This window comes from Gambusia affinis, linkage group LG19, assembly GCF_019740435.1.
Source record: "Gambusia affinis linkage group LG19, SWU_Gaff_1.0, whole genome shotgun sequence".
In the NCBI taxonomy this organism is placed as follows: domain Eukaryota; kingdom Metazoa; phylum Chordata; class Actinopteri; order Cyprinodontiformes; family Poeciliidae; genus Gambusia; species Gambusia affinis.
In genome coordinates, this window is record NC_057886.1 from 9,988,447 (window position 1) to 10,003,051 (window position 14,605).

General features: G+C 33.2%; 1 protein-coding gene across 1 annotated transcript in view; it reads left to right on the forward strand.

Annotated features, from left to right (window-relative positions):
• The window catches only part of ighd (immunoglobulin heavy constant delta), a 108,394-nt gene that overhangs the window by 78,898 nt on the left and 14,891 nt on the right, over positions 1-14,605 (forward strand). The window lies entirely within an intron of this gene.

The following is a 14,605-nucleotide window of genomic DNA, read 5'->3' on the forward strand; positions in this document are numbered from 1 at the left end:
CTAAAGATGTACATAACACACCATGTAGTATTTTGTATGTGTTGTATTGTATTTGTTCTTTTTGACCCTGGTGTCCATTCTAAGAAATCATTAGTAGTGATATCAGATAAAGAAACAGAGTTGAATCAATATCAAGTAGTAAAAAGAAAATTTTAAAGAAAATTTAGAAGATGTTTTAAGTCATTGCAAAGCATCTGTCTTAAAAATGTCCTAATTTACTGTAGAAAAATCAGAAAATGTCACTGTTATTAACATAACACAAAAAAGAAATATGACAATGCAGATTTGTGGGTGATTTAAAGAAAAAATTTAACCAAATAAATATCTAATTAAAAAGAATTCCTGTAATTACGTTCATTATCCATACCTTTTATTGTTTCTGTGTCAACACAAAGATCAGATAAAACTGAGTAAAGTCAAAAATACAATTGGCATTTTGCAAATGTCTACATGCTTTATGTTTCATGGTATTCTTTAGAAAGCTACTCCCCGGTTCCTTGCACCCCTGAGACCACACCTGCTGAAGTGAAACTTTGTAGAAACTATTACAGCTATAAATACATTTCCTTGAAGCAACATTCACATCTGCCAGTATCAGAATGTCCCCAAGCACAAAATGACTCACTTAGTAAGTAAAGTTCATACTAACACAACACCAACGACTTCTCCTCTGATCCCAACTCTACTGCACATTCAACAAAATGTCTTTACATTTTTTAATCTTTAAAGGTGACTGCATAACAACATAGTTTTAGTCATACTTGCTGGTGCTTTTTATGTTCTTCAACTAACTACTCAAATGATAACAGCAGATGCTGTTAGCATTGAAGTGCTCCTCTGACCTCAAGACTGCAGGAGGTCTGAAAAAACAGCTTACTTTGCTTATGCTGAAGCTGACTCTGAGTTCACTCCACAGTCAAGTAGAAATATTCACTGCAAATTTTACATGTGAGGAAATTTTTTTTAATCCTTTAAATAATTTAGTATGTCATTTGAGGCTTTTGAAACCCATAGTTTCTTCCTTGATATGTACAGAAGTAAAAAATGGCTCTTAAATTGTGTATTTAAATGATTGTTGATTCATTATTTCAAGAGATGTACAAAATGATGCAATATTTGTTCCAAATGAACATTAACAAAGACCTGTTATCCAGATAATTGTTGGCAAAGCAAAAAGGCAATAATACAGACTCTAACATTGTAAAATAAATAAATAAAATAATAATACAAAAAAGTGCTCACAACATCCTGAAATTTTGTTGCAGTTCACACATGTAGTCTGTTAAGACTTTAGAAATTATGAAGAAATCAAAACTCAACAACACATACTGCATGTCAAATATTTTGTTTTATAGGATGCAAATATTAGGCCCTATTGTCAGCAGTGAATGTTCCTCTAAATAATGCTAAACTCTAATTTAAAGTTAGACATTTTCCTCAGAAAATGTATTCCAGCCTTGACAGCATAGAGTCTAAGCTTTCAGTATAAACTTGATGACCTTTGAGGTCATTGTCAATTAAAGAATGATGTTCATATGGCAGACTGCTGAAGCATGTTACATGAGCGCCCTCTGTTGGTGATTTTGGCTCAGATGTACTGATGCTTTTTCTTCTTCAGGTGATTGATCAGAATGGATTCGGGAACCTTAGAATCCAAGCAGAGTCAGGAGTTTGTCGTGAGTGTTTCATGTATTGTGCTTTTTTACTGCATTGTCTGCCCAAAGTTTGTTGTTGTTCTTATTGGAGTTACTTTTTGTCCTTGGAAACTGTTTGCTGTGTGTGTTTGACTTTTGACTAGAAAAGTGACGGCGGATACAGCTGTAATTTGTGGGCTTCTTTAAATGATTGTTCTTCTTTTTCCCAATTTGCAAAGTATGGGTAGCTAACTTTATTATGCGTTTGTTTTGTTTTGTTTTGTTGGTTGATTGAGATTTAAAAAAAAAATTAAAAAATCAAATTCTTTCCATGGTAGACTCCATTGGAACAATAAGTGGAGACAAAACATTAACAAAATTATTTAACTGCTTTTGTACTTACCAGTGTGTTTTCTGTATGTGAAGGGGAGATAAGGTCTAAAATAAAATTTTTGCTTGTGCTGACATCTGCAGGTCTCTCTGTGCAGATCATCATAAAAATACTGTGGGAGGCCACAAGATGACAGAAAACAACCACTTCAAAACGGTGACTTTATTCTCATTCAGTCTGGGATTCATTCACACATTCAGACTCGAGCATGTTTGTTTCTGGGATACAAAACATCTTTCATATATCGATAATGCTAAAGTAAAAAGAGCAAATATGCAACTATAAATGTGCTTTTGTTAAGTACAAACTAAAAAAACAACAACAACAAAATAAAAACAGGCCCTCTAATCAAGTCCATGTAAAACAATATTTGTAGCTCAAAGAAAAGCACTGAAGTAGCATAAAATTCACCACTATAACATTATGCTTTGACACAAAATTGTCAAAGCATAATGTCTTGACATGTTACAAGACTGTGGGATGTATAATTTTTCTGAAAATTGGTTAATAGCTTTGGATTATATCACTGAGTTGGAAACAGTGATTCACAGTTAATGAAAATGACACAGAAAAAGAATAAAAAAGATTTCTGTGCTACCACAACTGTGCTGACTTATTGACTTAGAACTTCAGAAAAACACAAGATGTAATACTGCAAATATTTCTAAAAAACATTTTTAAAAAGAAAATAAATGTTTTAAAGCCCAGCAAAACTTTCTCATGGTGTGTACTGTTCAGTGTTTACAGGAAAAGGACCAACCGTCATTGAAGTTTGCAATATTTTATGTCACAGTTTTTGAACAGCCTTCACTCACTGTGAGCTAACAGCCACAGTAGTGAATATCAATACAAAAACCTGCATTGACTTAAGAGGTGATGTTCTATTATGTGAATACTTTCATACATGTATAAAACTGAACTTAATTGTTATATAATAATGTCATAATGTAAAATTATAACAATTCTAAGCAGCTTCATATATATATATATATTTTTTTTTTTTACTTTTTGCACTTGGCACACTTTTACTGATAACGAGGGGAAAGGTGCCTCACGAATTAAATAAATCAATTGAGGAGTAATTATTTATGGTCTTAATAAAAAGTTTATAAAAGTAATAACATAGTTGTGAAGCTATATAAATGCTTCACAGGAGGTTTTAGTACTGTGCCCCACCACACTGCATAGTGGCCACAGTAGTAAAAGTAACTTTTTGACATCTAAGAAAAATATAACTAAAGTGCAATATGAATAAATTGACTTGAATGCACAGAACTAAATAATAAGTTATAATCCATATAGATTTATTTTCCCTGCATTATACCATGTAGCACCTTGATGTTGTTGTTCCCTGCAATAACAAAAATTAAACAATTATCAAAGGTCGTATTTTAAAGCACTATGTAGGAGCTAAAAAGGTGAAAAACTTGCATATCAAACTTGTGTATGAAACAAAAATATACAAGTTTCAAAAGGTAGACTTGCCGTCAAAACACATGACCTGGAACATAAACAAGTTTAATAATTAAATATCAAACAAAACAAAAAAAAGCTCCCCTGGCATTTTCTTGTCAAAAGATGAATAAAATACACAAAAATGTATACCTAACTAAAAATAATAATGCATATAAAAGATTGTCAAAAGTAGGCAGGCTTTTTGCATGAGCAGGAACCAGTGTGTGCATATAGCAGCTACCACAGTGTGAAACAGCAAAACAAAATCCTCTTTTCATGATCCTTTTCTGTTTAGTTAATTTCAGTTGTACTAAATCTTGTTCACTTCCTCCCTCCTTTCCTTAGATCTGATCAGCTACTCCATGTCAGATCCTGATCATTTTTTCTTGACTTTTTGATTTTACTTTTGCATTTCTATGATTTCTTCTCTGTATAGCACTTGTTAGTTTTGATATAGATTTAAACTATGTTTTTATATTAACATGGAGATTCATATTCATGCTAGGTGTCTTTGACATTTATTCCCACTAAGCCCACCAGAAATGACAAATTATTGATAATGGAATAATTTTCACAAGCAAAACTATCTGACAAAGTCAAGATTATTATTATTATTGAAATCTGAAAAGAATTTTATGTAAGAAGACAAAAACAATATCTATTGCTCTTTTGTATAAACAGAAAATATTGGCAATCAGTATTCCAGTCAATATTTTTGCATGGATATGCATCACTATGAGTGCATTGAGTTGTACCAAACTCAATGCACAAAAACCTCTGAAATCAAATTGTTAATGCTAAACAAGTTGTTCAAATTGAAATATCTTGCAAATACATGTGAACAGGATTTTAGAAAGTTTGGATTAAGAACATTTAAAGAATGTTAAAGAAAGATGAGTGCAAACGTTTCAAAAAGTTCTTAAATCTTAACATTCTGTCTTTTGAAATGTGTGTTGTGGCATATCAGTTTTATAGGACAGTGGTATTTGACTTTTGATAATGTTAGAAATATCCATCCATCCACTGGATGTAACCACTTGTCCATACAGTGTCTTTAACTTAGAGGTGGGACACCCTGGACAGGTCACCAGTCCATCACAGGGCTGGTGTGATGAACTGGTGCACACATGAGTCCACAAGCCCTCATACCTAAGGAGAAAGTAGAGCAACCAATAAACCTTTCAGTCATGTTTCTGGACTGTGAGAGGCAGCCTGAGGAGAGGAAGAGCACCCATCCAAAGAACATGCAAAATGCCTACAAAAAGAATTGAATGTGCAAATCTATGGGAATAAATATTTGAAAAGACAAAAGAGAAAGTGAGGATTTAAGTTCATTAAAGCTGGCATATGGTGTTTTACAGAAAGTTTTTTTTTTATTTGATGAATTCTAAAAGGTTTTTAAAGTGATGTTGTAGCTTTCAGAGTATAAATTTCTTTGCCCAGTTTTTGTTTTTTGGGAGCTTATGAGCAAAATGACAATAACATTATTTGTATTTTATCAAGTGGACTGTGCAGTACTCCATGTCCAGGTTCTTGAATGGCCACAAGTCACTGTGGGAAACTACCCACAGTGACAAACATCAGCACAAAAACCTGTTTGGAACAAATAAGTTTGTATATTAAAAATGAAAATTATGATTAAAAAAAGAAAACATTAACAGTAAATCACTTGACACTCTTAGAGCAGCATTGAATACTCATTCACCCACTTCTTAAATCTGGTAAAAGTCTTGCAGCTTAAATCTATTTATCTATTGACAAATGTAAAGATCATTTTAACAGTTAGATTTCATCGAATCATTCATAGGTCTGGTTAATATTCCCATAAGGTTGGACCTGTAAACTATTAAGGCAGAAGTCAGCAGTAAGAGTATTACAGCCAGTAAGTGAGGTGGGGTTTTTGAACAGGATTGTGTCACAGTGTATTATAACAGCCACAGTGGCGAGCTCTGTGGCAAAAACCTCCTGCCGCCTAAAAAGCTGCTTGAAAACTAGCCTGTTTCAGTTTCTTCCCACAACAAAAATATATGGTTCCAGTTTTGATGGAGTGATAATTTGTTCTCTCTTTTTCATTATTTGCTCTTCTGTTCAGTTTTTAATTCATGTTTCAAACATAGAAAAAGAAACGAGGAGTTTTTGTGTTGGTCTGTGACACAGTGTACTGTTAATGTCTCTGTGACATTAACAGAGAAAATTACTATCACTGCATAAAGAAAACACTGGTACAACCTAATACCACCTAGACAGCATGAAACGAACAAGCAAAGGTTCTTGTATGAGTATGGACCACTGTGTATTACAGCGGCTACCACAGTGGGAAATACCAACACAAAATCCTCTCCACAAATAGAGTCTGTGAAAAATGAAAGATGATCAGTTGGTTAATATAATTGAAAGGAATAACAATACAGTTTTTTACATCTTGTGATCTTTTTATATAAATAAGTTTGAAATGATAAATAGCACAGCATAAAAAAGTTCCATTGCGCAACAAAAGTTTCATGAAGTTTCATGATAATATATATTATCCATGCATCCATGGTTATAAAGCACATATAAAAAAGCAGCAGTGAGACACTAGTCAAAAAAAATTGATTTTCAAAAATATATATATATTTCAAGTTAACTAAGGTTTTATCATGGTGCATGACTACTAAATGTACAAACAGGAGCACTTGAAAGGTTTTTGTATGGTCACATGTCACTGTGTGGGGTAGCGGCCACAGTGATAAACAGCAATACAAAAACACATTTTAGGCCAAAGCTTTCAAAAAGTGTCAATCTGTCTATTTCATAAATACATAAATTACACCAAATTACAATTTATAAAATTAATCTGTCAAACATATGTATTTTTTTTTTTGCCATGGCTTTGCTAAATATGAGCTTCAAAAGGCAGGAGAATAAAGCGATAAATTAAACTCCCTCAAATGAAGAAGAGTTTAAATAGGTCTAATCTTTCTTAGCTGATGAAAACCTGACACCATTTAACTCAGAGGTGTTCTGCTCAAAATTGTGCTTATTGTCTAACTACTCACTAAGATCCCGTCCCAACTGGACAATAAGTTCAAGTTTGTCATTGACTTCTGAAAGAACAATTGGTTTATTATAGAGAAAATATTTTCTTTCTTTGATATTTAATGTGTACATATGTTTGCACTTGTGGTTGACAACCATCTTTCTTCTCAATAGTTATGTAACATACAGAAAACGTTCGTCACCACGACAGCGTCCAAAACTGAAAGCCAAAGACTCAAATAGCTTGAAAACAAAGTGTTGAATCAGGCCACAGAGTATTTTTTAGCTGCTGTTAGGAAATGAATCAAAATAATTTAATACAACTTGTTCAGACATTACTACTAAACAGATAGCAATGTATGGTAGATAAGTAAAATTTTGAATCATGTTTTTATAAATATTCTAAATGTCATTTTTGCTTTAGATAGCACCTAATGTAACAATTATAATGTGTGGTTTTACAGTTACTTTAAAATGCAATATTTCTACACAGCCTACAAAATCTGACTGAACTTCGGCAAGAGGTGAGGTTGCTGTAGTTAGTTTAACAATCAGTGGTAACCTAAACACACTATGCAGGCAGTATACCTAATAACTATCAGCAGTATCATCTTAAAGATGACAGTTTGATTTGACATATCAAAGGTCAGGTACAATTAATGAAAAGCAAATCCAATTTGATTAAATTTTATCACAATTGACACAGGAATAAAACAAGAGTTTCTGTGTACAAACGTTTAGGACAACAAACCTCTCAATTTTTCTTTACATTAAAGCATATCAAGCACTTTATTTTTGAACAAACCTTAGAATAAACTTTAGAACTGAATTATGAAATAAGCACAAAAAACTTCATCTTAGGTTGGGTCAGAAGTTATATTGGGATGTAGAAAACAAGAAGTTCAGAGAGATGTTTTTGTTCAGTGTTGAGCTACAGTGTATACAGTGGCAGCCACAGTGAAACATCCTATAGCAAAAACCTGATGTATACCAAAAAATATATTATTTATTTTAAGCAATCAGCTGATTGTCTGTATTGGCAAATTTTAATAAAAGACTTCTAAACAAGTGAAATTTAGCCATGTTCTAATTTGATCACTGGATTGAGTTGAAATAGAAAGAAATTGGAATTGAATTGGATGGAATGGATCTGAATCAATATCAAAAGAGCAGGATTCTGCACATCACCAACCCTCTGCTAAACTTCTCTATGTATAATTCAGTACATAACACGTTTCCTTAGAGGTTCAAATTCATTAGTACACAAAGGTTTTTTTCTCCAGTTTCACTAAGTGAATTTCTCCATAAGCCATTGGATGAGCCTTAGCTGAACATCCATAAATTAATCATTATTGAGACAGAGTAAAAGATAAAAATGTTATATATCAAAACTTGCATGGGTAGCATGGACCAGGGTCCCAATGTTTAGCATAAAACACAAAACAATTTTTGAAAAAAGAAAAAGGAACAATCTCCATTAACAAAATCTTACAAATTGACACAGCTGATCAAATGATCAATTAAGTAGTTTAACAAATCTATTAGCTAATAAAATTAACCATGCCTGGTTTTAATTTTATTTTTTTAATAGGTCTCAGCAAAATTTGAAAAGGATAACAGCCAAACTTTAGGCATAGGATGTAAAAATTATAGCTAAATTTTTGTGTGATTAGATTTTGGTAAAATTAGTCAGGGAAGCAAAACTGACAATGTAAAGGATTTCATAAAAGAGATAATAGATTGCTTTTATATTCTGTGAATTTTCATTCAGGCAGTCCAAACAAAAACGTAGATAATACGAACATATCTTTTTATGTAAATACAATGTACATCTCTATAAACTTTATCCTAGCAACAGCAAAGATAAGATTATACTGCATTACTTGCAGCTCTTTGTCACGTTTGTCTGACATTTCTTTTGAATAAGAAACATTTTTTGACCTTTTTTTTTTTTTTTACAATCTGAAGTCCTTTTCAGATTACTGTATCCAGTGTACAGGGGGATGTTTTTGTCTGGGGTTGTGTCACAGTGCAGTATAACAACCACAGTGATGTCCTTTATGACAAAAACCTCCTGGCAAACAGAAAACAAGAGAAAATGACACTGTCACTTTACAAATCATGTTTAGTTTATTCCAGCTATGAGAGTTACATTTCTATTAAATCTAGGAATTGCTCATTGTATGTAACATTTTCCTCTCATATACAATGTTATTTCAATTGTATTACTTATTGTAATATTTGTTTTAATACTATTTATTACTTAATTACTATGCCTAAATGTTAACACCATCATTTAAAAGAACTATGTACTGTCAATATAAGTCAGAGTGAAGGGAGGAGTTTTTGCATAGGATCATTTTACTGTGTACTATGGCAGCCACAGGAATTTACTCTGTGACAAAAAACCTCCTGCCTAAAGACGAAAACATTTTACACAACCAATAATTTCTATGTTTCAAACTACATATGTTGAGCTATTTTATGTCTCAGAAAATGCCTGAAATCTATTGTAGATGAAGAACTTTGTGTGTTTCTTTCCGTTTTCACTTTGCAAGAATGTTTATAAACATCTATGGAAATATTCAGAGAAAGTCAAATAACAAAATGAACTAATACACTGAAATCAATTTGTGTCATAAGTCCGGTTAATGAAGTGGGAAAAGGGTTGTATCTATTCTTGTACAGTGTTTGACCACAGTGTGTACACTAGTAGTGGATCATAAACATAAACTTATCCTAAGAAATAAATATTGTATTGGGTTCAATTTAATCTGCTCTTTTACAGATAGACATTTTTCTACTAAATCTGTTGTATGATTTATATCTGATTGTACTGGATATAGATCATACATCAAATTTGTATAATCAAATTGGAATTAGATTGACTGATATAAGCTCGCTTAACTAGCACTTTACTTGGTTATGTAAAGACGAAATGAAAATAATAAGATTTTAATTATTTATAAATTAAAAAAGAAGGATTCTCAAAAAAACTGCCTCTTTTTCAATTGAAAAAAGGCTGTTTGAATTTAATTTAATTTAAATAAATGCATAAATACTGTTTAATTTTTGTAAAGCTCTGTCTAATTAAGTTTGAAAAGTAGCAAATTAAGAGTCAATTTTCCCAGAAGTTTCCCAACTCAAAATGTGACCAGTTCACTAAATGAGGCAAACGTTTTTTGTATGAGTACAAATCATTGTGATAACGGTGGCTACCACTGTGAGAAACACCAATACAAAATCATCTCCTTAAATGTTATTGGTCCACAATTAGCTGCAGTTTGTGAAAAATGGACTCTGATCTACTTTATATGGAATAATACAATTTTGGTTGTTTAAATTACATGTTGCCTGTAAAGGAAATCTTCTTTTCTGTTTTGTGCAAAATGATTTTTGAAACATAAAATATTAAACTCATATTGAGGTGAACTTATGTATTGTGTTGGTTAAACAAGACAAGTCAATCTTCTCAGTCAACTCAGTAGTTCATTAAAGTTGGCCACGTTTTAAATTATTAAGTATCAAGCAATTACAAATTAGTCATGCAATACTGTATAGTCAAGTTTGAATATCAACACATCTGTATATCATGGACTTGTGGTTTTTAACATCCTTACAGTGGGTTATTTATGTAACACTGCAGGAAATATTTCACCACAACAGGTGCTTCCACATATCAATGAGAAACAGAAGCTCCAAACTAAAATGTAAGGAGCTCTGACAGTAACACACCATGTCACTGAGGCAAAAAAAAGTGAATTCATGTGCATTAAACTGCAATAAAATTAAAGGCTTAGTTCTTAAACCAACAAAGTTAACACATTTGGGAAAGTTCTTAGATCTCCTCATTATCAGTCTCCAAACAGGAAATATCATAAATTCAAAACACATTTCATAAAAGCATTTTTTAATGAAATATGTTTTCTCCTAATTAATGTCTAATATAAAGGTAGAACAACACAGCATCAATAACACAGCTTGAGTTAAAGGCTTGTCCAATAGCTTTTCATATGAATGTTTACAAAGTTTGCCTGAAGTGATCAAAAGGAGAAGTCTTTTGTAAACATAGTTACTGAATTGTTTTGAGGCTTCTTACTGAAATTCAATAAATAGATATTCCAATTTAAGTAAAATGTTTCCTGTAACACTGTAACAATGTAAATAGTAACTTATACAACAACTCTATGAGAACATGTATTACCTGGCAAGTGTTTACAGAATAGCAACATTTTATGCCTTACACAAAAACCTCTACTTTAACTACAAAAAGGTACAATATCCCTTTAATGCCATGTTTCTGTGTTTATGTTTCACACATAGACAGCTATTACTTATCAAAGTCATAACAATATGCTTCCTCTGGTTTTTGCAATAACTCATAGAGAAATGTCCATTTTACAAACAGTAAAACAAATAGAGACCAAAACAATGCATTTTGTGTGAGAAACGTTCCAAAAGGTCCAAATACAGTAAGTTAAAAGTGAAATCTGTAGTCCTTTAGCAGATTCTCAGCGAGCTCAACACACGTACAAAGTCTGCTAGCAATAGCATTAATTGACCTCCAGATTTATGTCCCATTCTCTACACAAAACTAATCAGAAACTGCATATTGTAACTTACTAGTTGACCCTCAATCCAATAATCTTTTCAATCCTTAAAGCAATGGTTCCCAAAGTGTGGGGCGTAACAAGTTTAAATTCCACTTGACAAATTGGACAAATTTGTTCGTACCAGTTCTGTTTTCTGAAAGCATTTAAATCTGAATCTGTGCTGTTTGGAATTTGGTTAAGTAACAGCATGTGTGCAAAGAAATCAGGACTAAATAATACAATGGTTTCAAACGAGCTGGCAAAGGTCAGGTTCCAAATGTAATGTCATGACATCATTATGGCATGATCTAAATATTTACAGACTCTGTTTTTACAGTCCAAATTTTCCAAAAACTGTGAAATAACCCCTTAGTTCAGTAATAATTGGATGTTCTGAGCCTCAGGCGTTAAGTCTTAATAACTTAAAGCCAAGCTTCCACCTCACAGAGCACTCCTCCCCACTCAGTTTCCCCAGACTAGTGGCAGCAGCCATTAGCAAACACCTGGTGGAACTGCAAGTCTGTTGAACTCATCATAAAAACTACTTCTCAGTCCAACGCTCTGAAAAGTTCTTCTGATAACGAGCTGAGTAGAGCTCAATATCATCTGCTGAAACCGTCAGAAGATGATGGTCCAAATTCAAGACATCAAAGTAATAAGTCAAATTTCTCCTATTTCATATTTGAGAAGTACAGAATTTTAAAACAAATGGAGGTAACGTAGTTATTTGATTGTGTGATAAAATGTCACAATGTGCCTGAAAAATGAATAAAACCTCCCATGTAAAGAACTCAATTTCAAGTCCAAGTCAAGAATAATAGTTTTCCTTTGTTTCTTTTTTTTTTAGGACCAACTGTGCTACCATTTCACAACATCTTGCACCACAAGATCAGTTTACCATTATGAACAATCACAGGTAAGCTGTGAGATCCACTAAAGATTCTTATTAACTGACTTGGGGATGTAAAATCGGGTCCAAAATAACATTTCAGTTTGCAGAGCATCATATTAGAAGGTGAAAAAGAGGGTGTATTGTGTTATCTTAACATTGGGTTTCTCTGGTAAAAGAACTGCAGAGTGCAAGGACTAAAACGTTGGCAATAAGAACAGGCAAACAGGAAGTGAGCAGCTAGAAGGATAAAAACAATAGGCCTTTGCAGCGCTTTGCTGGTCGGGGCTAATTTTATGCAATCCAAACCACAGGAAACAAATGTCTCTGGAGAGATGTTGGTAAATAGAATGGATCAAAATGCCTTCCAAAACACAGAATAATTGTGACCTAGTTCATCAGAGCAGAGACTGAATTTAGTTCACAATTACCTGGTGAACATCCATCCATCTTTCCATTTTCTAACACCCTTGTTCCTTAGAGCGGTCGGGAGGTGCTGGTATCTATAACGATCCGGGTGAGAGGCAGGGTCACCCTGGTGAACAGTGGATGTGAATTCATTCTACATGTTTGTGATATTAATTTTGAATGATTTGCAAAGGGTCTACATACACAACACTACAGACCAAATATTGACAAATTAACTGAAAAGTTAAAAATTGCCGTTGCCCAAGCAGGCTTGGCTCATTGAGATTTAAATGTGGATTTTTTTTTCACATAGTGAAATTTCAAGTGGAGTAAGAATTGGGACAAAAAAAGTGTAATGAAAAATTTTTTTGCCCATTTTACAAAACAAATGTGTTTTATGCAAAAAACACCAATTATATCTACTACTACTTTAGTTTTTGCTTTTCCATCAGTTCCACGTTAATGTCTCTGAATCCAACTAAACATACTATCAGGTTGGTTACTAACATACTTCCATCAAGGAGACAAAACAGTTGGTCTAATGAAAAACCTTCATCTTGGTGAGTTAAGAGCTAGTGGAAAATCCATCTGCCAGTTAAACAGACTTGATACAGCAAGTCAAGATCTGTGCAAGGTGCTGGTTTATGCCCAAGTGATTTTGGTTTTCAATATTTTACTCTCAACAGTGACAAAGTCTCTTCCTCAAGGGCTGGTGTCCTGAATGATTTAGTTCTTTCCATGATTCAACTCACCTGAATCAAATGATGGTTCATTTGCAGGCCTTTGCAGGACTTTGACATGCTTAGAAGGTATTGGATCATTTGAATCAGCTGTTTTCTTCTTACACAGAATTTTGTAAGTGAGCCAGAAACTTCAATTTTGGTCTCATATGACCATTGCACATTCTTCCACATGTTTGCTGTTCTCCATGGGTTACAAACTCCAAACTTCAAATCCAAAGCAAGATTCTTATTGTTTCTTATTAACAACAGGTTTCTTCCTGCCTCTTCTGAGAGTTTTGTGCAGTGCACTACTTTGATTTGGTCCGTCACCTGAGATTGCTGGCCATGTCTTGGTAGATTTTCTGTTGGTTTTTGGATGAAGGAATGGAAAGTTGTGTGAGATATTCCAATCTTGGGATTGCTTTCATGTTCTCCAGAACTTTCTGCCTGATAAATTTGTTGAGTTTCTTGGTCTTCATATTGCTGTTCGTTCACCAATGTTCTCAAATAAACCTTTCAGGCCTTCGCAGAACATCTGGATTTATACCAGTGTTAAATTACACACAACTGTACAGTATTTACAAACCAGTGCACTGGATTTAATGAGGATTTATCTCATAAAAGGGAGTGAATACAGGCTTGATTCACTTCAGATTGCTCTTTGTAAAAATAAATAAATAAATAAGTATTATAATCCTAGATTCTGGTTCATTATGAATGATTTCAAGGTGAATTAAAATATTTGCAATGCATTGTACACGTAAGGGACATCTGGAATTTAGAAGAAGGGATTTTACTTTTTAATTATGAAGGACTTTTTATATGAAGTTTCCTGGCACAGAGAACTGGACAAATTAAAGATCAGGCAAAAAGGAAGTGGGCAACAGCTGTTGAATAACTGGCATCATTTTATGTAACCCAGACCTCAGGGAAGAAATGTCTCCAGGGAGACGATAGTAAATACTACAGAGCGAAATGCCCATAAACATTTATTCTTTTCTTGATTCACATGAGCTACTGTATTTGTATTAGAAACAGACTGCAATGTATCACTGTGACGACTACTTCGACTACTGGGGGAAAGGAACACAAGTCACAGTGACTTCTGGTAAGTTCTAACCTTATATCTGTTGAGCTGATAAGATTTAATATTTATTTCTTAATTAGGTATTTATCCTGGTTAGTGGTTTTGTTTACTGTGAAAACCAATGTGTGTCCATCAAAACCGAAAACTGTAGAAAATAGTGAGGTACTGGTGACAAGATATAAATTTTTAGATGACACAGGATATTTTTGCACTAAAGTGTCATTGTAATTTGTCACCGTGCTACTACTACTTTGACTACTGGGGAAAAGGAACCACGGTTACCGTCACATCAGGTAAAACACAAAGCTTCTGATCGGCATACTTTAATTTAATTGTTTTCATTTTCTTTCTTATTTTTAGCCTGAAATGTATCTGTAACATCTACAAAAATCATTTTCTCTAAATTGAA